General features: G+C 40.3%; 1 long non-coding RNA gene across 1 annotated transcript in view; it reads left to right on the top strand.

The window, feature by feature from the left end:
- Positions 1 to 5747: 5747 nt before the first annotated feature.
- Positions 5748 to 27588, top strand: part of LOC138989389 (uncharacterized) — a 79755-nt gene continuing 57914 nt past the window's right edge. The window contains exon 1 of the long non-coding RNA XR_011465627.1: positions 5748 to 5932. This is a non-coding gene — a long non-coding RNA (uncharacterized lncRNA). The remainder of the gene's footprint in view (positions 5933 to 27588) is intronic.

The raw sequence follows: 27588 nt of genomic DNA, 5'->3' as shown, positions 1-27588 counted from the left end.
CTAGGTTGGTTACAACTTTTCTTCCAAGGAGCAAGCATCTTTTAATTTCATGGCTGCAGTCACCATCTGCAGTGATTTTGGAGCCCAGAAAAACAAAAGTTTGTCACTGTTTCCATTGTTTCCCCATCTATTTGTCATGAAGTGATGGGACCAGATGCTATGATCTTAGTTTTCTGAATGTTGAGTTTTAAGCCAACTTTTTCACTCTCCTCTTTCACTTTCATCAAGAGGCTCTTTAGTTCTTCACTTTCTGCCATAAGGGTGGTGTCATCTGCATGACTGAGGTTATTGATATTTCTTCTGGTAATTTTGATTCCAGCTTGTGCTTTATCCAGCCCAGCATTTCTCATGATGTACTCTGCATAGGAGTTAAATAAGCAGGGTGACAATAGACAGCCTTGATGTACTCCTTTCCTGATTTGGAACCAGTCTGTTGTTCCATGTCCAGTTCTAACTGTTGCTTCCTGACCTGCATACAGATTTCTCAAGAAGCAGGTCAGGTGGTCTGGTATTCCCATCTCTTCAAGAATTTTCCACAGTTTGTTGTGATCCACACAGTCAAAGGCTTTGGCATGGTCAATAAAGTAGAAGTAGATGTTTTTCTGGAACTCTTGCTTTTTCGATGATCCAACAAATATTGGCAATTTGATCTCTGGTTTCTCTGCCTTTTCTAAATCCAGCTTGAACAGATGATACCACTCTAATGGCAGAAAGTGAAGAGGAAAGAAAGGGCCTCTTGATGAAGGTGAAAGAGGAGAGTGAAAAAGCTTTCTTAAAACTCAACATTCAAAAAACTAAGATCTTGGCATCTGGTCCCATCACTTCATGGCAAATAGAAGAGGAAAAAGTGGAAACAGTGGCAGATTTTATTTTCTTGGGCTCCAAAATCAGTGATTACAACCGTGGACAGTGATTACAGCCGTGGACAGTGATTACAGCCATGAAATTAAAAGAGACTTGATCCTTGAATGAAAAGCTATGACAAACCTAGACAGCATATTGAAAAGCAGAGATCACTTTGCCGACAAAGGTCTGTATAGTCAAATCTATGGCTTTTCAATAGTTGTGTATGGGTATGAGAATTGGACCATTAAAACTGAAGAATTGATGCTTTTGAACTGTGCTGCTGGAGAAGACTCTTGAGAGTCCCGTGCACAGCAAGGAGAGCAAATCAGTCAATCTTAAAGCAACGCTAAATATTCATTGGAAGGACTGATGCTGAAGCTGAAGCTCTAATACTTTGGCCACCTGATGTAAAGAGCCAACTCATGGAAAAAGACCCTGATGCTGGGAAAGATTGAGGGCAACAGAGGATGAAATGGACGTGAGTTTGAGCAAACTCAGGGAGATGGTGAAGGATAGGGAAGCCTGGCGTGCTGCAGTCCATGGTGTCACAAAGAATCAGACACAACTTTGTGACTGAACACCGAATAACAATGTAAGTTTTTGTTTCTAAAACCCCTTAGATTTCTTATATTGAATGTTTATGTTTCTTCCCCTTTTTCTGGAATAGGTTCATTACTGATCTGTCATTAAAATATTTTTTATTTTCCAATAATCAGCATGTGTTGACTGTTTATTGGTCGTATTGGTTCTCTGTATTCAACCTCATTGCTTTTATCTTTATTTTCTTCCTCTGCTTTTCTTTGCTTTAGGTTTTCATATTAGAGATAGAATTCATTTATTCTTATTGTATAAATATTTGAAAGCTATAAAATTTTTTCTAATCACGAATTTGTTTTTTATAGATTCTGATATGTATTGTTTCCATTAGCATTATTTTTTGGAAATGCTTTGAGTTTACATTGTACTTTACCCTTTTCTAACACTTCTTTAATAGTATACTTTAAAATATTCACATGGGAAAGACTGTTTTCTGATTTTGTTATCAATTTTTAGTTTTATTATGGTATTTATTGACATTATTGTCTAACCTAAATATTATTTTCGTGATTTTTACTTTTTTCTACTATTGAGGAGTTCTTTGTGACATAGTACAAAGCCAGTTTTCATGACTGAGTCTATATGTGCTTAAAAAGAGTATATTCTCTATTTTTGAGGTTAAATTTAAATATGTCAATAAGGCTTACCTTATTTATTACATTGTTTAGCTTTTCAATATCTGTGCTTAATTTGCTCCATTAGACTTGTCTTTCCTTGAGAGAGATATATTGATGTCTTTTATTTTTATTTATTTATTTTTAATTGTGAGCTGAGTGGTGTGACTAATTTGATGCTGTGCTTTTGAGAGTAAAACAAAAAAGATGTACAACAGGATTTCTCTAAATGATACCTTTATTTCTGCTAAAAACTTTTCTAGGTTCTAATCCGGGAATTGCTTCTACTAGTTTTATGCCATTAGGGAAATCTTTTTCTCTAGAGGCTCAGTCTTTTATGTAAAATGAGGTGAGCTATAGAATATTTTTTTAACCCAATACTTTGCCAGTTTGATAAAAGTGCTTTTGAAATAGTACCTAAGTCCCACTGTTATTTACTAAAGTTATTGTAATCATAGCTATCATTTGTTGAGTGCCTACTGCATGCAAGGCTCCGTGCTTAGCACTTTACATAAACAACTTCACTGAATCATAGCACATTTGTTTTTTCTTCAAACTCTACAATATTGAATAGGCAGAAATTCGATTGACTGGCTCACTATTTTAGGAGACTGTCTACTGCATACCTTGGCAGGGCACACTTGCATGTTGTTGGAAACACCTTTCTACTTGAAGCAGGACAATGGTCAGAAAGATCACATTGGTCCAGGGAGTAATTAGCCAACATTTATTTGTTAGTTTCCGGATTTGGCAGGAAACAAGACTAGAATGAGATAAGGAGCTCAGGCCTTTACAGGGTGTGATTGGACTTTTAGACAAAGAGAAACAGAGCCCTTTTCCTGGCCAGCTATTTTCATCCCAGGCTTACACATGTGCTGCTAGTGCGGTAAATATATGGTAGCAAAAGATTGGTCCTTGCAGTGGTCAGAGTTAACATCTTAACAAATTGTTTAGTTGTATATCAATCTCCTGGTATCTTTAGTGGCAACACTGTTAATAAGATAGAAGTAAGTGGTAACATTGTCTTACCCTGCCTTAGTATAATATCTGCCTCTTGGCCTAGAGATACTTTGTGTTGTTCTTAAATTCACTTAACCATCAGGCCAATCATTTAGCATCATTATCTGCTATTGCCATCATGTTGATAAATACATGATACTAGTGTCAGTACTCTCCCCTTATGTGCCCAGGGTAGAGACTGTAGAGACTCAGTTACTAATAAACTTGTATTCCTCCTTGAAAAATGTAGATGCAGCCCGTAATCCTTCTTAACCTGTTAGCTAAGTACCACTCTAGAATTTACTTCCAGTATAAAATCTGTTGCCTTTCTTATTCAGGCACTCTGGATGCAAAGACAAGGGACTCACAGTTTAGTGTGGGGTGCAAAAATGTAAACAACAACTCTAGTTCAAAGAGGAGTCGTTGCCTAACTTAAAGAGAGGTGACTAGTTCCTTCAATGGCATCAGGATGTCCAACTCACTTGAATGCCTCAGATCAAGTTTTCTGTCTTGCTCTGTTCAATGTGCCGGCATATTTTGAATGTCTGCTTCAGTAGTTCTCACCACATGCCACAGCATGCTTGTGTGCCTAGTCACAGATGTGCTTTGTTTGATCAATTTGCAAAACCTGTGCTTCCCACAGTTGGAGCTAGCAAAGTCTCTCAGGTGGGCTGTTGAGGTGGGTGGATCTTTTGCTATAAATATGAAGGCCTGATGTAAATAATAGCTAAGACACATAATATGGCATCATACTATGTTATTGTATGGTATCTGTGTTTTGGTGCATGGGAGAATGTGGGCATAGCTGGGTTCATGGCAGCCCTTATTCTGCCAGTCAGAGATATATGAGCATATGAGCCATCCGTTCACATGCCTAGTGTTATATTTCAAAAGAGCCAGGTGTGTCTCTGTTTGGCTTAGCATTACATTTTATTTTTATTTCAAAATGTGGAGGACCTGTTTCAGTGTTCTTGCCCTTAGTCTAATTTGTGGATTTAAAAGTATATATTAATATCTAAATTGGCATGGCTAGGAGATGCTACAGGTAATTAAAAGGCTCTAATTAGGGGTATCTGAAAACATTTTGAGACACTTTATTCTGGACTATCTTAAGTGCACTAGATACAGTATGGAATATGGAACAACAGTCCTTTCACTTTGAGGACTTTTAACCTAGATGCCTGGAAGGGAACAATAATGAAGAAATTATCTTCCCCAGAGACTGTTGCCATGATGGTTTTGCAGCATTTATTATAAAAGAATGCAACCAATATAAAATAGAAACAAATTGAATAGAACAGAGAAGGAAAATAGCAGACAATGCTTTGTGGACAACGTCATTAATCCTGGAGACCTGCTCCACCCCATGGTTGATTTGCATGTATTACATCAGGCAAAATGGTACTATGGGAAAGATACACCAGGACAAGAAAAATCTTGTTATATAGACCACTGTTGTGAACCAAGCCTTTGATAATAAATAATGCAGACCTATGTAGTCCAAGAAGAGAAGTGATACTATCAGAACTATTTTCTTGGAATACAAGGATTGGTAGTGTGCCATAGATTGTGCAGTAAATTGGTAGTATGCAGTTTTTTAAAGAGTTAAGCTATTATCAAAATAATGTGCTTTTAAAACAACTTACCCAAATCATCCTGCTACAGAGGTACAGCTGTTTGAAATAATTGTCCCAAATTGTGGGTGCAATTTTCAGCTACTTTTTTTCCATGTTAACTGAATGCATTATCAAACCTCTTAATCTCTGCTTCTTACCATTTAGTTTGGGTCATAAGCACCAAATTTAACTAAGTAATCCAAGCAAGATTCTTGAACCATATAATACATATGAACTAGGACTTATAAAAAAAATAAATTTGCAACACAAACTCAGTAGAGAAATACTTTAAAGTCACTGCTTCTTCGGTGTGATGATAGTGAGTTGATACAATACCTTTCATTTAGGACCTCCAGTGCCTTAGTAATAACACTATAATAGCAGCACAGGAGGTAAGTGGGAGTCAACTGACATCATCCTGAGTCCAAAGGCATTGAGTAATTTGCTGGAAAATTAAACTGACACTTGCAGTTTGGATTCCCGAGGATTCAGTTTCGACTGAGTATCAGACCAGGGAGTTATATATCGGTGTAAGGTTGAGGCTGTTCTCCACTCCCCAGCTTCCAGGAAGGAGGGACCCTGCATTCTGCATTAAAAACAAGCGCCTCATCTTCCCGCCAGGTGACACTGAGGTCTGAACCACGCTATAGGAAATACTGAACCAGATCTTAAAGGCCATCTAATCCAAATTTCTCGTTTTACAAAGGGTCCATAAACGTTTACGGACTTGATCAAGGTCTGGTATCTAATTCGCAGATCTGCTTTTCTTACCTCCACTTCCAAGACCTAGGAGTCCGAGAATGTTAGGGAAGTTTCTAGCTGAAATCGACTCGAAAAGCTTGCTTGAGGGAGTGTGTGACATTCTCCCGACCCTCGGTGGTGGTTAACCTGCATTCTGAGTTAGCGTCTCCCTCAGAGCCTCTCTGATGTTCCAGAACGTGGAAGGAAAGTTGCCAGTCCTGGGCTGCGGCGGGGCGTGCGGGGGGAGGTGGCTGCTCCGCCTCCGGCGCTCGCGGGCGGGCTCGACACCGGCCACCGAGCGGCGAGAGCGGGACTCGGCGGCGGGCGGGGAAGGCGCGGGGCGTGGTTTGCAGCTTTCCGAGCGCCAAGGAGCCGAGCGCGCTCTGCTGCGCCCCGAGCCTTCCGCTGGACCAAAGAAGCGAGCGGGAGACCGAGCAAAAGGCGCGATCGAAGGAGCAAGGCGAGCGGGGCGCTGACCCGGGCTGGCCGCAGCCCGCGCCCTCTCCGGGCCGGCAGCGGGTGAGCGCGACGGCGGCGGGGCCCCTGCACCCCGGTGCGCCCCAGAGGGAGCGGACTGTGGCGAAGAGGGAGGAAGAACGGGAGGGAGGAAAAGGGGCGGGGGCCAGGGAGAGCCAGGTCCCCGAGCTGAGGGAGGGGGCGGCTAGAGACGGGACCCGACCCACGGCGGGGGTCCGAACCGGGCCCGGGAAACTTTGCCCGCTTGGGAAGAGCGGGGTGCGTGGAGGGCGCCGCAAACTTGTCAGCGGGCGGGGCGCTCCGGGGATTGGAGCGAGCGCCAGCGGGTGGCGTTTGTCTCTCCGGCTTCTTTGTGTCACCTCCGGTCCCCAGCCCGCCGGTCCGCCCGCCTGGGAAAGGGGCTGCGCGGGGGGCTCGGCCCCGATCCACCCGCCGCCCCCGTCGGGCCCAGGCCCGGGGAGCTAGCAGTCGGCTGATTGTTTTCGTTCCTCGCGTCACGCTTGGGCGGGAAAGATTTTGAACGCCGCGTGAGCTAGAAGGCAGAGAGCAGCGGCGCGGAGATTGCCAGATAGGGGGGCGGCGCGAGGCTCGCCCAGGGTCCCCCAGGACTGGCGGGCGGGGATCCGCCGGCCCCCGCACTCGAGGAACCGCGGCGGCCGAGCGCCTCCGCGGCGTGGGCCGCTCGGACGGTTCGGCTTGTATATTCCGAAAAGATTGCTTGCGGTCTTTGTTGTCTGAAATTGCCTTGCGCATCTGACGGTAGCACCTTCTCCTTCTGAGGTGGTTTTCCTTCTGTTAAAAAAAAAAAAAGAGCGAGGGGAGACTTGTGTGAAATCAGTGCTATTCCAAACAACGTTAGCCACCCTCTTTGATGGAGGTTGAGGAGTCCTATGTAACCTTTGCCTTTGTGGGCGCCTGTTATTTCCGAAAGTTATTATTTTCCCCTCCCCTAGTGGAAGGGAGCGTCTGAGCGAGATGCCAGCAGGCACGATTGTGTACATGCACCGGCAAGTCAGAGCCAAACCCAGGAGGTTCTTTCCAGCCGCTCAACACTTTGGTGTCGCCTTTTTAAAAAAAGTTTGATTTCAAACAGCTTTCACCTGCTTTTCTAAATGTTCCCAGCGCTTCGAAGAACTCCTTGCAGATATTTTGTGGTTGTAGTAGGATGAGTTCGACCACTTTTAGGGTTGGGGTTAAACACCGGAACCACACCTGGCCAGTTCACCGCTCAAGTCCCTGCCCTTGAGCCATTGTAAACATCATCGGGGTGAGTGTTCACCTTTTATGAGATGGAACATTTGGTGTGTTTTTATACTTTAATGCATGACTCTTTCTTTCCTTACCTTTCCTTTCTGGAAAAGTCTCTTGAGACTCTCCCAGATTCTTCTTGAGATAATTAACTGATTGGCCTTAGCTGTGTCATTACATCCCCCACCCCCGGGAGCACCTGAGGGAGAAGAGAACAGGTGTAATCCTCATTAAGGTTTTTTGTTTTTTTTTTTTCGGCCCCCGTGATGAAGACTCTGGGGATGTCAAAATAAGCAAAAAGTGTAAATCCTTAGTTCTCTGTCCATTTATTTAAGTTTACGAGCTCTATTTGAAGTCACAAAAATCAAAATCAAACCAGCTTAACCTTAGGTCAGCTTAACCTTGTATATTGATTGTTTTTGTTTTTTTTTTTAATCATGTGAATAAGTTTACCCAGTTAGAAATTTTACAAGCAGTTCATTGCGTTCGTCCTAAGTGTGTTTGTAGGATATTGCAGTATGCTTAAATAACTGAGTCAGAGTGGGATTATTCTTGGGTCATGCCCTTAATAGTATATCAGAGTTTAATATAAAGCTCAAAACCAGGATCAGTCAGGTCTTGATAGGTAAGGGAAGATATTAAAGGCAATTACTTCATTTGTCCTTACTCATATGCTTTAAAAGACTTTCAATAATTTCACAAAATTATTCTTTCATTTACTCAAATAAATGCTTACCTGTGCCAGCCACTGTGCTGGACTCTGGAGTTTCAAATAGTACTAACCATTTATAGAATACTGATTTGGTACCAGTAGATGCTTCACATGGATTACCTCATCCATCTAATAAATATTTATTGAGTGCTTTCAGTGTATTGTGGTAGGTGCTGGAGTTATAATAATGCACAGGACAGCTGTGGTTCCCGCCTTTATCTTAGTTGGTGGGGAGGATAGGCAGAACATAAAAGACATCACTAAACTAATAGTAGTTTTTAAAGTGTAAATCAGATCACACCACTTCTCTTCTATGTAAAACCTTCCTGTGGCTTCAGTCTCCCTCTGAGTGAAAGGCAAAGGCTGGTCAGTGGCCTCGGTGTTTACCCCATGTGATCCTTACCGCCCAGTCCTGTCTCCTTGATTTTGTTTTCTGCTCTTCTTTTTCCTCATACTTCTATAGCCAGACTAGCTTCCTAGCTATCTGCGGGCTGTCACACTTGCTGTTTGCTCTGCCTGGAATGCCCCACCATACCTATATGGTTCTTTCTCTGATCTCCCTCACTTCTTTACTCAGTTATATTCTCTATGAACCTTCACTGAACCCCAGATTTAAAATCATAACCCACTTGTAACTCCCTTACTCTCCTTTCATAACTGATTTTTTCTCCCTCCATTTCATCATCTAACACACTCTGTATTTTATTTCTCTGCTTATGTTCTGTCTCACCCCACTAGATTGCACACCTCATCAGAGCTATTGTATTCACTGCTGCATCCTCAGAGTCAACACCTGGCATATAGTAGGGACTCAAACTATTTGTTGAAATAAGAAAACCACAGGATGCTGAGACATAGAGTAACCAAGAGTTCCGAAGTGAATAGTAAGAAGTCTTCTCTGTGCAGGTGACATGTAAGCCAAGACAAGTAGCATACAGTGTGTTGTGGGTGAGGAGGTGAGGAGAGGAGAGAGGCATGGAAGATTAGCTGAGGAGGTAGTACTGAGTCGGGAAAGAGTTTGGTGGTGCATGGATTGATTGGACCTGAGAGAAGGTCTTGAGGCTGAGCACTGTCAACTGCAGGGAGAGAACTCAAGGGAAAAAGAACGGTAATCAAATGATGGCAGAGGTTGAGATGGTTGGATGGCATCACTGACTCGATGGACATGAATTTGAGCAAACTCGGTAGTGAAGGACAGGGAAGCCTAGTGTGCTGCAATCTGTGGGGTTGCAAAGAATGGGACATGGCTTAGCGACTGAACAACAACAGCAGCAATCAGCTGACAGGTCATACAAGGCCTCACTGGCAAAGGTTTGGATACATTCACAGTGAATTCTCATGTATACCCTAGTGGCCCTATGTTACAGTTAATAAAATTGAAGGAACTTCCAGAAGCTACCCAGCAGGTGAATGGCACAGCCTAGGATAGGTAGGAAAACAGGTTCTCAGATCCTGCTTATATTTAACCACTGTGTGTGTGTGTGTGTGTGTGTGTGTGTGTGTGTGTGCGCGCGCGCATGCATGCATGCACGTGCTCAGTCTGGATTGTAGCCTGCCAAGTTTCTCTCTCCATGGAATTTTCCAGGCAAGAATCCTGGAGTGGGTTGTTGTTTCCTTCTCCAGGGGATCTTCCCAACCCAGGGATCTAACCCGTGTGTCTTGCATCTCCTGCATTGGCAGGCAGATTCTTTACCACTAGCACCACCTGGGAAGCCCCATTTAGCCACTATGCCAGCATCAAAAGACATAGTCTGTATTCTGATGGAGCTGTTTGTCTAGTGAAGACACGCCGTTGCAATACACATATGGCAGTGCTAGAAAAGATGTATTCTCAGGGACTCTGGGAGGAGGAAAGCATCCATTTCTGCCTCTGGAATGGGAATGGGACAGGACAAATTGGAAAAAAATGAATTTACTTTTCCTTTTTTATAATTATGAAGTGTTTCAGATTAGCTATAATTAAGAAATAATCTTAACATCATTCAAACGCATAGCCCATTTCTTCACGACTTTACTGTGTGCTCACTGTTGTGTTGTTTTTGCTTTCGTATTTTCCAATGACCTGGGTTATGCACCCCCATTCCTACCTTCACCAAATTAAGAATTGTGTCTGCAATAGTGTAAAATCAGTTATGTTTAAAGCTTGTAATTCTTTGTGAAGTTGCAGGTTAAGTACTGTTTTGATTGTTATCTTAAACTCTGTCCTTTCTGGTTTTTGTGTGATAATTTTATAAACAGTTTCATTGAGTGTACTTGATATACAGTAAGCTGCATAAGTTTAGTGTTAAATTTGATACGTTTTGGACTTATTTGTAGACCTATGAATCATCTTTCCCTTTGGTCCCTTCCTATACCCTGTACCCTTCTTTCCCAACCGATGAGAGCTCTGACTCTATGGATTAGTTTGTATTTTCAGAGTTTTATTCACATGGAACCATATAATATGTTTTCTCTTTTGTCTGGGTTCTTTCACTTAGTATAATTGTTTTGAGATTCATCTATGTTGTTCTGTGTATCAGTAGTCGATTATTTTTTATTGCTGAATGGTGTTCTGCTGTATGAATATATGCCAGTTTATTTGTCCATTCACCCATTGATAAACATTTTTCTTTTTTGCTAGTTTTTGGATGTTAAAAATAAAGCTGCTGTAAACACATTATATTCAGTCTTTATATGGACATCTGCTTTCATTTTCCCTGGGTAAATGTCTAGGAGTAGAATGGCTCGGTCATATGGTAGGCGTATGTTTAACTTTTAAAGAAACTTCCATACTTTCCCAGACATTCCCAAACTAGTGTGTGAGGGTTCCAGTTGCTGTGCATCCTTGCCAACACTTGGTATGGTTAAGCTGTCATAGCCATTCTATTAGATGTGTAGTGGTATCTCATTGTGTTTTAATTTGCATTTCCCTGCTGACTAACGATGTGCTTATTTACCATCCATATTATATCTTTTTTTGCTGAAGTTTCTGTTTACATTTTTTTGTTCATTCTTCATTGGATTGGTTGCTTCCTTATTGAGTTTTGAGTTTTTTATAAATTCTGGATACAAGCTCTGTATCAGATACGTGATTTGCGAATATTTACTTTCAATCTGTTGCTCATCTTACATTCTCTTAATAAATCTATGAAGATCAGGAGTTTTAATAAAGTCTGATTTATCAGTTCTTTTATGGAATTACACTTTTGGTGTTATACCTAATAAATCTTTGCCTCGCTCAAGATCACAGAGACTTTTTCCCTAAGAGTTATAAAACCTGTAGAAAAACTATAAGAGAATATAAAACCATGAAGTCTTTCTTTTTACTTTTTGGTACATCTACCTTGAGTTAAATTTTGTTTATGGAGTGGGATATGGGTTGAAGTTTACTGCCACTAGAACACGTGACAAGTTTTGGAGATGAGATAATGTCTGGAGACAGTGTCTTGGGGGGGGGGGCAGGCATTTGCTATTGGCATCTAGTGGGTCAAGGCCAGGGATACTGCTAAAGATCTGCAATGAACAGGAGAGATCATCTCAACAAAGACTCATTCAGCCAAAATGTCAGTAGTGTCAAGGTAAAGAAACCAAAGGCGATTTTATTGACCTTCTCAATGTTTTGGCTATTAGTTTTCTTTATATTTTCTATCTTCTATTTAATTGATTTTCACTCTGATCTTTATTATTATTTCCTTACCGTGTGCTTGAAAAGGATGTTTTGTATGTGCTTGAAAACAATATTTATTCTAATTATTCCATGTCAAGAGAGCATTCCATCAACAGAGCATCACTATTCATGCTAACCTTGATTACTTAGCTGAGGCAGTGCTTGTCAGGTTTCCCTGCCGTAAAGTTGCTCTTTTCTCTGCATTCTGTCCTGTACTTTTTGAGATGGAAGTTACTATGTGTAGCCCACATTTAAGGAGTGGAGAGTCATGCTTCTTCTCCATGTGACAATCTCTGACTTTTAATTCTGGTATTTAGACCATTTATATTTAAAGCGATTATTGATTATAGTTCACTTTAAATGTATAATTTTGCTATTTGTTACATGTTTTTCTTATCTTTATTTCCTTTTTTCTCTTTTTCTGTCTTTGGATTAATTGAATTTATTATCATTATAATTTATTTATTTATTTTTTGCTTATTAGCTAACAGTCCTTTTTTTTTTTTTTTTTAAATTTGACTCTTGGGAATCTTAGTTCCCTGACCAGGGATTGAACCAATGCCCTCAGCAGTGAAAGCGTGGAGTCCTAACCCCTGGAGTGCCAGGGAATTCCCTAGCTATCATTCTTTATTTTGTTATTTTAGTGTTTGCTCTTGGGTTGATAACTTACCACAGTTTACCTTCAGGTATTATATTATACCACCCCATGTACAGTCATTACCTCATGAGAGCCTTGGAATAGTTAATTCCCATTTCTCTCTGTTAACCTTTGTGATATTGTTATACATTTAACTTTTTGTCTGTTATTGATCCCACATTACATTACTGTTTTTTGTTTGAACAGTCAATTATTTTTTAAAGGAATCTAAAACCTAAAACATCATATATTACCCATGTTTTACACAGGTTATATTCTTTATTTTGCTATTTTCAAGTGAAAATAAATTATACATATTGAGTTTATTGGATTCATTTTTATGAATATGTATATATTCTAACTTGTAATTTTAGTGTAAACATTAAAGTAGTAGTGAAATTTGGAAATCAGAGCATAGTTCATTTTCTTAAACTAAATTACTGAGTTGTCATTGAGCTGATCATTGCTGTAATAGATACTTCAGGATACTGTGGGGTCTTACAAGATTCAGAACACCTGGACTTGGAGATCTCTATGCAGGTATTGATGAGTGTGCTGTCTTTTCTTTCCTTAGGGCAGCATTAGAAAAAGGGAAATTTCAGGAGTGAGTCCTCCCATGCTGACATTATCTAGACCCTGAGAAACTTTCAAAGCATTTCTTTCTTCCGATGGTATATGAGGTAAAAAGCACTTGGTTATAGCTACTTGGGTCAGAGTAACACATTTGACAAAGTGAACTTGAAGCTTCTGCTTGTCAGTGTCCATATTTGGTTGAAAACTCCAATCTGAGATGCAGTTCTTAGAACTCGCCAGAATTTCCTATTTGTTGCTCTGGTTTTAGTTAACTTTTAGTCTTCTTTATCAGTGAGGATGGAGTGGGTACCCTTTCCATCTGGGTATGTGTAAATGTACTCCTATTCTGAAGGTTAATACATTGACAAACACTCAACTATAAATGACTGGGAAAACTTAACTCATCCAGCAAATTAACTTACTTTGTAAATGTTTGTTGAATCTGGGCTCTGGCACATTGATGAAAATTTATGTCTCCTGCCCTTTGAAAGCCAACTCTCTTTTAAGAAAAGGGCCCATAAGCACAGGAGCACGCATTCCAATGTGGTAATTGGTGATCACTGCAGTGGAGATACGAACTAGGCAATGGGTGTAAGCTTAGAGCAGTGGTTCTCAAAGTGTGGTCCAGGGACCAGTAGCATCAAACCTACTGGTTCAGAAATGTAGAGGGTGAGGCCCAGTGATCTGTGTTTAACAAGTCTTCCAAGTGATTCTGATGCATGCACAAGATTGTGAACCACTGGCACAGGGAATTAGATGATCTCTGAGATTTTTTCCCCTGGGTCCTAGTTTCTACAAATATGATTTAGAAATGTGATATTTACCACGTACTTTAAGAACTATTTTGGCACTAATGAATTGTCAAACGTGAGTAGTTATGCGGGTAAAATAGAAATCCAAAATGGTAAAGTTTTGTCTGACACGGGAGCAAAAGTCAATTAGATGTTAGAACACTATTATGAAAAATTTTAAATATATTCAAAAGCAGAGATATTAGTGAAATGAACTCCTATGTAAACATTCAGTAGAGTCACTCAGTCATGTCTGACTCTTTGTGACCCCATGGACTGCAGCACACCAGGCTTCCCTGTCCATTACCAACTCCCAGAGCTTGCTTAAACTCATGTCCATCAAGTCAGTGATGCCATCCAACCATCTCATCCTCTGTCGTCCCCTTCTCCCGCCTTCAGTCTTTCTCAGCATCAGGGTCTTTTCCAATGAGTCAGTTCTTCACATCAGGTGACCAAAGTATTGGAGCTTCAGCATTGGTCCTTCCAGTGAATATTCAGGACTGATTTCCTTTAGGATGCAGTGCTTGGATCTCCTTGCAGTCCAAGGGACTCTCAAGAGTCTTCTTCAATGCCACAGTTCAAAAGCATCCATTCTTTGGTGCTCAGCTTTCTTTATGGTCCAACTCTCACATCCATCCATGACTACTGGAAAAACCATAGCTTCGACTAGACAGACCTTTGTCAGCAAAGTAATGTCTCTGCTTTAATTTCATGGCTGCAATCACCATCTGCAGTGATTTTGAAGCCCCCCAAAATAAAGTCTGTCACTATTTCCATTGTTTCCCCATCTATTTGCCATGAAGTGATGGGACCTGATGCCACGATCTTTGTTTTTTGAATGTTTTCAGTCAGTCAGTTCAGTTGCTCAGTCGTGTCTGACTCTTTGCCACCCCATGAATTGCAGCATGCCAGGCCTCCCTGTCCATCACCAACTCCCGGAGTTCACTGAGACTAACGTCCATCGAGTCAGTGTTGCTATCCAGCCATCTCATCCTCTGTTGTCCCCTTCTAAAAGTTGAGTTTTAAGCCAACTTTTTCTCTCTCCTCTTTCACTTTCAGCAAGAGGCTCTTCAGTTCCTTTTCACTTTCTGCCATTAGGGTGGTATCATCTGCATATCTGAGGTTATTGATATTTCTCTTGGCAATCTTGATTCTGGCTTGTGCTACACACAGTCTCCTTACCAAGGTTAGACATAACCTGTTTAGTTAGAACTCAGGCTATGAGATAGTTCATGTTTTGAGAAAGGGAACAGAATTAACTTACGCAGATATACTACCTGTTTTCTCCCACTTTGACTTTGGAGGACTAATTGTAGTATTCTGAGGAAAAGCCGATTGTAATACACCTGAGCTCTTCAGGTTTGAGTGATATGTTAATTAAAGGATCAGACTGTGGGAGTCTGGGGCTTCCTAGGTTGTTCAGTGGTAAAGAATCCACCTGCTAGTGCAGGAGTCTCAGGAGATACAGGTTTGATCCCTGGGTTGAGAAGATCCCTTGGAGGAGGACACGGCAACTGACTCCAGTATTTTTGCCTGGAGAATCCTATGGACCAGAGGAACCTGACAGGCTACCGTCCTTAGTGTCACAAAGTCAGATGCAACTGAGCAACTGAGCAAGCACACAGTAGGAGTTAGCTAATTTTCATTTAAAAAATGCTGATTAGTAAGAAATAATTTTTATCTGAAGTGTAAATTGCAACAAAATAAATAAAGCTGTTCAGGATTGTTCCCCATGCCCTCAAATAAACCTGAAAAAACCCTGCAACAACTCATGCATCTAAGTTGTTGGTACTATGGTAGGCTATAGTCAACGTTTGATGAGATTGTTTGATAAAATAATGCATGCTGGAACTTTTAGTTAAAAATTGTTAGTGGTTCAGAAAGTAAACAAGAGGATTTACTATATAGTCTGTTTATAAAGCAGTTAAAGGCATGTTTTATTATTTGTGCTAGTATGTTGACAAAGAAAATAGGTAACTAGCAATCTCTTGTTTGACTGTCTTTTGTAGTTACTCATTTGATGGCATCGAGTAAAAAATTTTCCTCCGTTAATAGGCCTTTGTTTAAAAGAAAGTATGTTACCTTTGTAGTTTCTGTACTCTTTTTCATCAGAGAAAGTTCCAATTAATTGGGTAATAATTAATTTTATAAATAGTGTTTAGTCCAGAACTGATTATATTTCCTTCTGAGCCAAGTGAAAAGAAACTCTCAATCTGTAACCACAGGTTGAAAGTTTGGTTACAAGACTGTGCTCGTGATGGTTCTGAGACTTGGAAGGTAAGCTTGCTCCTTTCATGAGTCATCATGTTGTCTCACGGTTGGCTGTGTGTTTTCTTAGCAACAGCTGTTGATTTCTGGTTTGAGTTGGGAAAGTATGTTTTGAAATGATTCAACATATTCTTTCAGGTTATATATGCTTGCTGAACCTTATAAGCTTACTGTTAATGTGGTGAGTTCCACGATGAAGGAATGATTTCATTCTCTTACTGTCCCTGCATTCCAAATCATTTTTCTTCTGTTTTTTTAGGGAATTAAGGGTGGGTATAAGAAAAGAGAAGTCGTCAATCTGGAAGACTATGAACCTGATCGTTTATGACCCTGGAATAGAGCAGAACCAAAAATGGTCTCCACATGCTGATAGTATAAAATGTAATTTACTGGAGTCTTCATCTCGAGTAATACTCCAGGGTGCATAAGTACTAAAGGACAAGTGAATTTTTGAAATGTCTGTGATATTGTGCAATGGTTATGAGTATAACTTCTGAAGTCAGATGGACCCTGGTTCAAATCCTTGCTTTGCCATATATTAACTGTGTCACTTTGGGCAAATTATAAACCTCTCTGAGTAGAGCTTCTTCATCTATAAAATAAAAGGCAAAATGTGACCTACCTCATGGGGGTGTTAAGAATATTACTGAGGCAACACGTGTAGTGGGCAGTACAGCACCTACAATCAAACATTGTAGAGCACCTGGTGATAAGTGCTAGTTATTACATTCAGTTCGAGAGTGCAGTGAACAAGGGGCTAAGTGGCAGGTGTTAGAGGACAGTCAGCAATCAATCAGGCACGGCTCCCTTTTTGCAGGAACTGGGACAGATAGCCTTGTAAACAAGTCACTCTAGTATGATCCAGAATGAAAGAAGTGCCATCTGAAGTGCTAGCAAAGTGCTATGGTCATAAATGCCCACTTTGGGGAAGTTAGGACTAATTTTGTATAGGATATTGACATTTGAACTGGACATATAGCTGGGTTTAGAGTGTAGAGTAGAGCTTTCATGGGTGGAAAATGGAGGATAGTAGATTGCAGGCTGAAAAATATCACAAACTGAAGCACAGGGCTTGTGGCAGGTTGTAGTGAGAGAGGTCTAGATAGATGCTTTGTGGTTAGATTGTAGGGCATTTTGCTCATGGAAGCATTTGGACCATATTCTTCTTGTCAGTGGGAACCTACAGCATGCACATGGTGTGAGCTCTGTTTCACAATAATGTTCTGAAAAATGAAGTGGAGAGGCAAGAAATCCAGTTAAAAGGATGTTTTTAGAAATCTAGGTGAGTGATGAAGAAATTTAGAGAACAGAGTCAGAGGGGATTAAAAGGAGTTGGAAGAGAGAGGATTCTAAATTTGATGCCAAGAAGAATGCTGGTGCTATTACTTGAGAGAGGTACCACAGAAGAAGGTGTGGGGGAAAACCAATGGTCTGGTGGCAGGATGGTCTACTGGGTCTTTTTTTAAGTTGAGGTACAGTTGATTTACAGTGTCGTGTTAATTTCAGGTATATAGCATAGTGATTTATATAGGGTGTATAGGAATTTTTATATAGAGTGTCTATGTTAATCCCAAATGCCTAATTTATTTGTCCCCCTTCCTCTTTGGCAACCATAAGTTTGTTTTCTATGTCTGTGAGTCTCTCTGTTTTGTAATAAACAAGCTCATTTGTATCTTTTAAAAAATATATTCTACATATAAATGATATTGTATGTTACTTGTCTTTGTCTGGCTTCATTTAGTATGATAATCTCATGTTGTTGCAAATGGCATTATTTCATTCTGTTTGCTGCTGCTACTGCTGCTAAGTCGCTTCAGTCGTGTCCAACTCTGTGCGACTCCATAGACGGCAGCTCACCAGGCTCTGCCGTCCCTGGGATTCTCCAGGCAAGAACACTGGAGTGGGTTGCCATTTCCTTCTCCAATGCGTGAAACTGAAAAGTGAAAGTGAAGCCACTCAGTCGTGTCGACTCTTAGCGACCTCATGGACTGCAGCCTACCAGGCTCCTCCGTCCATGGGATTTTCTAGGCAAGAGTACTGGAGTGGGGTGCCATTGCCTTCTCCGTTATGGCTGACTAAAACTATATATATGTATATATACACACACCACATCTTCTTTATCCAGTCTGTCCTTATTTGTCTCTTATAGCAGTCTTTATTTTAAACACTGTTTAAATGCAGGGTCTTTGGGGCTCACAGATTAGTGAGCTGGCAGTTGGGAATTTAGTTCTGAAAGAAGGAAGCTAACATTTATTATGCACCTACCGTGTCTCAGGTTTATGCTGAGCATCTTTACAAATCATTATTGGAAGCAAATAGTATTTTTATTGATGAAGAAATAAAGGTCAAGAAGAGGCCTGATATTATAATGCTTAAACATTAACCGTAATTTCAAAGCATTTCTCACTTCTGTCATTTTCTTCAAAGTCGTTGGAGCTAGAGGAGGGCTGGGGCTAGAAAGATTGAGTGAATGGGTACTGAAGGCATTGAACTGTCCTCTCTGGCACTTTTCATCATTTCTGCATTCAGACTCTCATTACGTATTCTTTACCACAAGGAGAGAACAGCCCTCTAATTAGGTGGTTACTATTTGTTACTCAAAGACTGTTGAGGGAGTTTCATAATTAACCATATTTCTCGAGTTCTAATATTCCTTTCCTTTTAGAACTGCTTGAAGGTTGAAGTCCTCCAGGACTGTTTTTTTCTCTTGCTTCTGATAAAATGGAAACATTTTGGTACGGGTGGGTTTTAACTTTATAAAATGAGCCTTGTTATATTGGGTTAGAGAGGATGAGCCAGGGCAGAGAGAATGATGCTCTTTTCCTTAATGTTGCCACCTTTAAAACGTCCTAAGGTCAAGATCATGAATGCAGATAAAAATTAAGACTGGGAAGACTTTGAGAATGTCTTAAAAACTTTATGACAAAAATCCAGCTACACACATACAACACACACATATTAAAAAGCAAAAGTTCGCCTTCATGTTATTTTCACTTTCCATTTCTGTTGTCTCTCTCCCTAGAGATAATCACTGTGGACAGTTCTTTGTTTATCCTGTGTAAATGTGTATGAATACTTGGAACCTTGGCAGTAATTAGGCAAAATAACTAGATTTTAAGCTTTTTCCTTTTCACTCAGATATTTAGTATCAGAGTTTATATTGAAGTTTCATAAATACAGATTCTTCTTTTAGACTGTGTTCTGAGAACCCTATAAACATCTAATGTAATTTACATTAAATGCTCTCAGATTACCTTTCAAATCAGTGACATACCTAGGATTAGAATTTAGAGAACTTGAGCTTCTCATTTGTTGCTAAACCAGTTCTGTTAGTTAATTTATTACACAAGTTTGCCGGTTAACTGCAACACTGGGCAAAAACATGTTTTATCTTATTTATTTGAGAAGAAAGGACAGAGAACTGCAAATTTAAACTAACATAAGCTCATTATAGTCACTATATTAATCTCTTAATTACTTCATATTTTGAATGCTTAGACAGTATGTGTTCTGATAAATTTCTCTAAAAACTCATGGACCAAGTTAGTATAGGTTGGTATCTCTTGGCTGTTAGGCTACCCACTCCAGTATTCTGGCCTGGAGAATTCTATGGACTGTCTAGTCCATAGGATTGCAAAGAGTCGGACACAACTGAGCAACTTTTCACTTCATTGGCTGTTAGGAATTTGAAGGACATGGAGTTCAGAACCTGCACATTTGTGTTCAAGCAAGAGTTGCCAGTAACTTGGTGTTCTCAGGAAAGGTGCTTATCGTCCCTGTTCCCCTAAATGGAGTAGACGGTGTCTATCTTGTGAGGATTAAAGAGATAGTACATGTAAAATGTTTGGCACAAATTAAGAACTAAATATTAGCTCTTCTTTCTACTGTTTTGTCATTATCAAATAGAGGACCTACAATTTTGTTTACCCATGTAAGCTGAATTTACCTGTTCATACTCTCAGGCTGTAACAAAGGAGACCTCATTACATTTCACTTTTTTTTGCACTGTAGGTTGTTGGGGTATGGTTTTTAAGCAGATATAGATCTCAGTACCTCTCTTAGCTTCTTAGCTAAATAAGTTAGAAGAGTTTCAACCAAAGGACTGCATACAATTTTGTTTTGTCCCAGTGGTCCTACTTCTCAAGAGTCTTCATTGGTCCCAGTTTTGGTTCTACTCAGGAGAATACTGTAAAATCCACAAGACACTTTCTCGAGAGTGTTCCAATTGTTCATCAATGGGGAGAAAACTACTTAGGTGTATTCCTTTTTGAGGATGTTTTATGTTATATGAGTTTTGGGGGCTGGGGACTGGTCAGGGATCTTTCCATGGGGAGGGCTTTGAGAGAAGGAAAAAATATTTCTGTAGAAATCTCAAAACGGTAGTCTGAAATTCCATGAAGAGAAAATTTAAGATTTTCATATTCTAAGTTACTGGAGTTAAGGGGTCAGAAGGATTATTTATGTTTCAGGAAGTTTTTCTTCATACAGAGGTATATAACTTCTAAATATTTTAACGATGTAGAAGATATACTGAAGAAAAAATAACCTTAGAAATGGACAGAAGTAGGATTTTTTTTTTTAAGCCAGACAAATTTCTAATGGAGTCCCTGCACATAAGTAACAACAAAGATAATTTTGTGTACACAGAAGTACATTCCGTTCTTTCCCTGAGATGATGTAACCTCATATCAGATGTTAAAATTGTGCCCACAGAACTGAAAACTGTATCTTTAGATAAATTCAGAAACAAATAATTCTGGTTGTTTCTCTTCAGGTGAGAAACTTCTGTGTGTTTAGAAATGGACGCTAGTTTGCAAACTCTGTAGGGAATCAGGAGGGAAGCCTGGGAGAAGGAATGATCTCACAGTTTGAGGTTCTAGTAGACACTTTACTGGTATTCACTGATCTGCTCTCCACAACCTCCTAAATCTACTTCAGAACTCAAATCCCTTTTTCAGCCTAAGTGTGTGTGTGTGCTCAGTCTGACTCTTGGCCACCCTAAGAACCGAAGACACTCTCTATTTCTCTAGTTGCTTGATTCAGTACCTTTTAAATAAATGAATACTTGTTGAAGAATGGCACTGCTGGCTGACACCCTAGAAAAAACAGCTTCCAAACCACACAACAGTTAATTTTTCAGTTTTTTGGTTTTTTTTCTCCTCATTTACTTTCCCAGTAACCAGTCATAATGCTAAGATTTCATGGTTAGGTAAGACTGGGTGTCTAGTATTTTGTTAGAACTCTACCAAAGTAGTACTGAATAGTTCCTTGGAAGTAAAGAGTTCAACGGAAACAAACTCAAAAAGGACAGATAGGAGCTCTAATTTGGTGAAGATTTGAATTAAAAATATCTCTAGAACAATTTCCTTAAAATTCTGGTCTGAAAACCCTTTGTTGCTGTTGTTTAGTCACTAAGTTGTGTCTGACTTTTTTGAGACCTCATGGACTGTGTAGCCCACCAGGTTCCTCTGTCCTTGGGATCTTCCAGGCAAGAATATTGGAGTGGGTTTCATGCTCCAGGGTATCTTCCTAACTCAGGGATTGAACCCGCCGCTCCTGCCACATCTCCTGCATTGCAGGCGGATTCCTTACCTAAAGCAATTAGAAGAAATGTCATTTACTCTTTAGGTCATAGTACTCGCTAAACTAACTTTTATATACCAGAATCTGTGATCTACATGTTAAAATCTGCAGTGATTTACTGAGTGATTGAAGGATTTGCTAGTTTATTTGCTTTGTGCACCATGTAAGTCTTGGTAAATTAGTTAAAGTTAGATTGTAGAGAGTAGAGGGGAGCTCTTCTCTAAAACGAGTCTTGAGAGTATGAGAAATAATAGGGAAGTTGTAAGGGAGAAGGCAATGGCACCCCTCTCCAGTACTCTTGCCTGGAAAATCCCATGGGCAGAGCAGCCTGGGAGGCTGCAGTCCATGGGGTCATTAAGAGTCAGACACTACTGAGCGACTTCACTTTCACTTTTCACTTCCTTGCACTGGAGAAGGACATGGCAACCGGCTCCAGTGTTCTTGCCTGGAGAATCCCAGGGACGGGGGAGCCTGGTGGGCTGCCGTCTAAGGGGTTGCACAGAGTTGGACACGACTGACGCGACTTAGCAGCAGCAGCAGCAAGTTAAGAGCTGTACCTTTCCTAAGATACCAATTATGAGTTCAAATCCTGGGTTTATCTCAGACAGTTTTATGTTCTTGAATAAGACTCTGATGTTAATGGTCTTAGTTTCTCTGCCTCAAGAATATCATGATTATTTAAAATCACATATGTGTGTGTATGTGTGTTAGTTGCTCAGTGGTGTCTGACTCTTTGTGACCCCATGGATGGTAGCCCGCCAGGCTCCTCTCTCTGTCTATGTTATTCTCCAGACAAGAATACTGCAGTGGGTAGCCATTTCCTTCTCCAATAAAATAACCTATAAGCACAACTAAATACAAAGAATGTTTTGTCTTGGGTCAGTTAAACTGTCCCCACCCCTTTACTGATATTCATTGGTTTGCTCTCCTAAACCCCAACAGACAGCTCTCAAAAGTTCACCATCATCACAAAGGATGGTGAAAGAGAGAATGTCGTGGGATTCAAGCCCATTCCTAGGGTGACTTTAAAATGTGTGTGTGCTATCCATAGTGAGTTAGTATCTCATCTCATATCTGATTTATTTGTCACTTATACAGTGACAGAGTGATGGGTTGTTACTAGAGTCCAGGGAGTTCAACACCTATCATGTTGACTTTAAATTTTAGACTGAATGATACCTGGATCTTCTTATTTCACAGAAGACAATCCAAGATTCAGGGATGGCAAGGTACAGTTGGCAACTGGCAGAACAAGGAGTAAAAATGCTGCCTTCAGATTCCTGGCTCTTGCTGGCATAGATATGTGTGTGTGTGTGTGTTTAAAATATTTGTATTATTTATTATTTAAAACCTACAAAAAGGTATAAACCACCATACTATTAAGTGCCTACGTGTTTTAGCATACTACATAAGAAATAAATTGTTGCTAACATGGTTGTGACCCCTTCTTCCTCCTCAGAGGTAGCAGCTATCCTGAATTTGATGTTTATCAGTCTCATGCATTTCTTTACAGCTTTATTGTATTTGAATAGTAAGGGTGATTTTCAAAGTATTTAACAAACTGGAGTGTGTGGATATGGCCACTCATAACGGATGCTGGCAACAGATCCAGCCATGCCAAGGTCTACTGGCTGAATATCAGGCCCATCATGGACCCCCATAAGCAATGTTTTTAATACCATACATAGTACCATTTTGTATGCATTCTTCTACAAATTGCTCTTTTTCTTTCAACTTTATATTTGTGAGCTGCATTTGTATTGATATGGGTAGCTGATTTATTCATTTTCAGTGTTTAATACCCTAATGTATGAATATGTCACAATTTATCCATTTTTGGATAGTTTTTTTTTTTGTTTGTTTATGCCCTCGTACCTGTTCAGGTGTTTTGCTTCTTTTCCTTATTGATTTGTATATTACTTTTGAATTTTTTTGGTAAACTGCTCTTTAATAAACACATTCTTTAACATCTGTACTTAAGAAGTCACATAAAACCTATCATGGCTTTGTCTTTCCAATATTATTTCCAGCTATTACACATAGTTGTTCATATTTGAAAAGGATCTTTCAGTATTCCCTAATCAGGTTCACGTCAAGTACACCAAGGGCATTGCCTGTGACTGCAGACATGAACATGTTCCATTATTTAGAGTGTATTTGACATAGTCTTAACACTGATTGTGAAGATGGACTTAATTTCCCCATATTTCCATGGTCATGCTGGTGAAAGGGTTGACCTTATTGTAACTCTAAAGCATGGGAGGAAAGTCTTTATAGGAAATTATAAAGTTCTTTTTTTTTTTCCTCTTTATTAAATAAAAAGCAGGAAAATGAAAGTTACGCTTGCTTCCTTAGTGAACCAGAGTGCCCCACAGGATATAAAAGAAGCTGTATAGTAAATGGAAGGGCTGAGGCTATTGCTCAGGAAGTTCTTTCTGGAACTTTCTCTGTTTAAACTATGGGTTAGATAGCTAACAGGGACCTGATGTATATCACAGGGAACTCTGCTCAATACTCTGTAATAACCTAAATGGGAAAAGAATTTGAAAAAGAAAGAGGTGTGTGTGTGTGTGTGTATAAATAACTATCACTTTACTGTACACCTGAAACTAACACAACATTGCTAATCAACTACAATATAAAATAAAAATTGAAAAGCCCTATCTGGGTTGTTTGATTTTGGCTTCTTCCCCACCCCCTCCCTACCCCCTCCTCCGCCACCAGTGATCAGAAGCTAAAGAAGGGCATGTTAGGTTATTTGTTTCTTTTGTGGGCCAGTTTGTATTTGCTTTCTAGATGGTTATTGGTTTCAGGGATGTTAAACAGCAGGATCAGTACAGTTCAACTTTTCCGAGGCTTGAAATGTGTGATATTCCTGCTAGTTTTGCTCTCCTGGCTCACTTGCTTCCTTCTCTCCTTCCTTGTTTCTTTCTAATTACAAATGGCATTTGTTAGTTAACAATCCTTCAGAGCATCCAGTGGTTTGTTCCTTTTAATTTTTAACCATCTTTTTCTTATACAAAAGGACAAAAACATTTAAAATTACTTTTAGTACTGAGGCTTGCTTTATCCCAGAGCATCGCTTCCACCCCTCTCCCCCGTCCCCCAGCAGCCTCGCCCCACCCTCTACCGCCTCCCTCCCACCCTCCCGGCTCTGTAGGTCTCTTTTGTTGTTGGGAGCTAACAAAGTGCTGTAACTTGCTGGATGGTGTGGATGGAGGATAGGCCCAGGGCTCCCGGAAGGAATTTCTGTAACCTGCCCGAGCTCCCTTCTCTTAAAAATTGCTGATTAACTAGACCCTTCTGTCCTGGGAATAGCCAAAACTTTAAAGTGAAGTGTTGTTCAAAAGAAACGTGTTTATTTTTAGAGGCAGAAAGTATTTTGAGCCCATTTGCCAGTAACTGTTTTTAAAGAAACAAAACTGTGGACTTTAAGCCTAATCCCAGAGCGAAAATAAAACTCTTGCTGAAAGAATTAGCAATATATTAAACATTTTGAAAATAAGCTACATTTTTATTTTAGCTTTCTGTATTTTGATTGAAATTAATATTACTACCGTTGTTCTGTAATCTCCTTTTCTTTGCATGTTTTGCCATATACAGTTGATTTATTTACATAGAAGATAAAAAAATGTCAAAGGGGAAAAGTGTTTAAAGAAATTTCAGAGGACATGCATTTAAAATTAGCAGACAAGCCGAGTTCTCAGAGATAGTGTCCTCCAGATTTATTTTAACTTCATCATCACATGAATACAGAGAATCCCTTCCGTCTTTGGTTTTTAAAAAATCCTGGTTTCTTTTTGGAGGGTAGTTTTCACTTTATGAGTTTCGGTTTCTAGTAATGATGTAGCACACGACGTAGATAAAAGGGAAAGAGGGGGCCAGGAGCACCGACCTTCCCACAGGTCTTTGTGAGCAGAACCCCAAAACCTTTACAGAGGTAAAGGTCTATTTAAAGGTTCACAATAACAATGACCGCGTTTTAGGGCTGTCTTCCAACCCCATCACTTCCTTCTTCTAAGGGGAAGTTGAGCTTGGGGCGGAGGAGGTGCATTCAAGCTACAGCCAGCTTTTGTGGAATGACAGACCTTGATGGGATGTTACACCATGGGACTGGTGAAGTGAAGGTCCTTTGATTGATTTAGACTAACAGAATAGAAAATAACAGTGGGTAAGTTAAATAGCAGGACTTGGAGAGGGGGAAAAAACCACACTTTTTTTTGAGGAGGGGGAAGCACATGCTTTTTTTTTTTTTTTTAATCAAGGTATAGTTGATTTACAGTGTTATGTTAGTTTCAGGTGTACAAAACAATGATACATATGTATATATACACACATACACATTACATATATATATGTGTGTGTGTGTGTGTGTGTGTGTATATATTCTTTGCAGATTCTTTCCCTTATAGGTTTTCACAAAATATTGAGTAGAGCTCCCTGTGCTATTGTTGGTCCTTGTTGGTTATCTATTTTTATATATAGTAATGTGTATATGTTAACCTGATAGTCCTCTTAATTTATCCCTCCCTGCTTCCCCTTTGGTAACCATAAATCTGTTTTCTATGTCTGAACCTCACATCTTAAGCAATAACAAATAAAACCTTCAGAATGTAAATATTTACAGTGGATTTTGTGTGTGTGTGTTTGGGCATGAATCTTTAAGCAGGTGTATTTGAGGGACTAGCAGTGTGTCACCAAGGTAATGCTTGGCTACTGAGGTAGAAGAGCTAGCCGATGGCCTCTCCAGGGTCTAGAGCCCTCAGACCATGCCAGAAGCCCCAGAATGGAAGAGGATCTCTGGCCAGAGTGCCTGTTGCAGGAGGTGTATCTTAGAAGGTCCCTCTGTGTAACACTGTTGTGCTCTAGGGGAATCTGCTGATCAGGGTCATCCTGAGTGTCAAGCGAGTGTATTCTCCTCGGTTCTGTCTCATCACAGCAAAGATTTGGAGTGATGGACATTAAAGCCCTTGGCATGTCACAGCTCTCGGGTCTTGGACAGACTGTGTTATAGCTCTTAGACAAATCAGTGTTACAGCTCCGTGTTACAGCTCTATTTTATTTAGAAAGTAGCAGGAGAATCCATCCTCGAGGCGTGAGGGCATGCCCACCCAAAGATGTGAAGGGAAGAGAGTGGGGAGCGCGCCAGCGTTGAGGGGGGGCGGGGGGGTGGGGAGAGAGTGAGAGAGCCCTTGGGCTCCTCTTTTTATGTTTTTCCCCCCTCCCCCCCGGCCCCGGGCCTGCCCTATGTAAATTGGGCCAGCCAGGAGTGCTGTTTGTTCTACCTGAGGTCCTCACTCCAGTCCTCGGACCTTCCTTTGTTCTATTTTCGTGGGCTTTTCCCTTCCTTGTCTTTTAGCCACTGCCATTTTGGCTCCTGTTTCCTATTCTAAGTACCTAACACTGAGGATTTTGATTTAAAAACTGTGAAGCACCTGAAGGTCCTACATTTTTCTGAGCAGATCTCAAGAATTTGTTTTATCTAAAGTGTCTTGTTTTTTGAGTGCTCTTTCTTCCTTCTTTCCAGTGGGACTTCGTAAGGGGTTTCGCACATAGGGGCCTGGACCTCCAAATTCTCCCAGTGCAGATACTTCTCAGGATACCTTGAGCTCCTAAGGACTTGAAGTAGATCAAGACCTGGCTTCATTCAAATTTCTGGGGGTGATTCCAGCAGCCTTAATGAAGTAGATTCCTCTTGGAGTCCCGAGAACCCTGTTGGGAACTTGATAATGTGAGTTCCTGATGGGACCCTGGATAATGAGAGTTCCCACAGCTGCCATGCTGTAGGTGCTCAAAATTTGGTCCCCCTTACTTGTATACTGATTCCTGGGCTTCAGGGAAATGCATCTCACTATCAGTTCAAATACAGTGTAGTCTTGCTTCCTAATTCCAGTGTGTGCTAGGGCTGTGGTTTATGACGGTACATGTTATGGATTTGGTGGCTGTGGATTGAGTTGGTTGCTTAAGCCTTATCTAATTGCAGTAGTGAATACCATTATAGTTTAATTATTTCTTAATTGAAAGAACAACAAAATACATCCCTTTTGACTGCTTGGTAATCATCCTATGATCAGAGAAACTAAGAGAACGACAACTGACTTGTTTAAGGCTTCCCAGTGAGTAAGTGAAAAAATAAGAGATCAGAACCACTGTCGCTAGGTGCCCAGTTTGTTACTTAGTCCAGCAAACCTGTGTTTGAGGATTAACATCTGCTAACAGCCAGAAATAGACCAGTTGAGA

The sequence above is a fragment of the Bos mutus genome, chromosome 10 (genome assembly GCF_027580195.1).
Source record: "Bos mutus isolate GX-2022 chromosome 10, NWIPB_WYAK_1.1, whole genome shotgun sequence".
NCBI classification, from domain to species: Eukaryota; Metazoa; Chordata; class Mammalia; order Artiodactyla; family Bovidae; genus Bos; species Bos mutus.
This window is presented reverse-complemented; position numbering and strand designations above follow the sequence as displayed.